A 1,323-nucleotide genomic window follows, 5' to 3' on the forward strand; every position below is an offset into this window, starting at 1 on the left:
AAATTGTGTCGAGCATTATACAAATGCCCTATTCGTTTCAAGAATGGCGACAACGTTAAGGGCTTCAGGGGTTTACACATTCAATATAAGGAATCCGGACATTGGTCAAGCGTACTGAAAACCCATATTTATGTCTTGGTCATCTGTCATTTTGATTACAGTAACTTTCACTTTTTGGCCTTCCATGTTCTCACCTCTTCTACCCTGCATCATCAAAAAAATGCATAAGTTAAAATCATCATATCCCATCATTTCAACCAAATTGTTCCTTTGCACAAAGTACAGGAATTGTTCTCTTCCCACTCTGTATGCATTTCAAACTCCTAGTCCTTGTGTTCAAAGTATTGGCCAGATTGTCACTATCTATATTAATCTCCTCAATTTTTCCTCACCAACTCTCCTGTACTTTATTCGTTACTCATTCTCTTCTTCTTACTGCTCTGTTTCTTCCCTTATTATTATATCATTATATGTCTTATGATAGTGCTTAGGAATTCTGATCAGGACTGGTACCTTATTGTGCCATCCACCATACTGAAATTAGGAGACAGTTTCAGCCAAGAATAGCTTACAATGCTTGTTCCTTTGCTTTTTACACATGGGTGAAATTTCCAATAGCATCTTAGTAACTTCTGGGTCACTTGCTTAATTGATTTTAGATGACTTAGTGTATAAACCAGTTCAAACAAATTTTATAGATTTCATAGACATTAGGGCTGGAAGGGACCTTGAAGATCATCAAGTCCAGCCCCCTGCCCCAGGGGCAGGAAGTCAGCTAGAGTCAGAGGATCCCAGCAAGATAAACATCCAAGCATTTCTTGAATGAGTCCAGAGTAGGTGTCAGCACCACTTCTGGAGGGAGTCTATTCCAGGTCTTCAGGGCTTGGACCATAAAGAAATTTTTTTTTATGTCCAGCCTTTAATGGTCTTGTAGGAGTTTATGACCAATGGTCCTTGTTTTTGCTTGGGGCACTGTTGTGAACAGATGTTCTCCCAGATCCTTATGTATACCTCTTATGTACTTGTAAGCAGTCACCAGGTCACCCCTGAGCCTGCCCTTTTCCAGACTGAAGAGTCCCATGGCTCTCAGCCTCTCATCATAAGGCCTGTTCTCTTGCCCACTGATCATGTGCGTGGCTCTTCTCTGCACTCTCTTAAGCTTCTTGCCATCCTTCTTGAATTGCGGAGCCCAGAATTTAGTGCGATACTCCAGCTGCGGCCTTACTAAGGCCGAGTGCAGCAGGAGGATGACATCCTGAGATTTACTTGAGTAGCATCTATAAATGCAAGCCAGGGTTTTGTTTGCTTTACCATCTGCAACAT

At 41.6% G+C, this 1,323-nt stretch overlaps 1 protein-coding gene across 2 annotated transcripts in view; it reads left to right on the forward strand.

Moving 5' to 3' along the window:
* The window catches only part of CTNNA2 (catenin alpha 2), a 1,036,033-nt gene that overhangs the window by 785,081 nt on the left and 249,629 nt on the right, over positions 1–1,323 (forward strand). The gene's annotated exons all lie outside the window — the stretch shown is intronic.

Source organism: Gavialis gangeticus, unplaced genomic scaffold (assembly GCF_001723915.1).
Source record: "Gavialis gangeticus isolate Ggan-Ray unplaced genomic scaffold, GavGan_comp1, whole genome shotgun sequence".
Lineage (NCBI taxonomy): Eukaryota > Metazoa > Chordata > Crocodylia > Gavialidae > Gavialis > Gavialis gangeticus.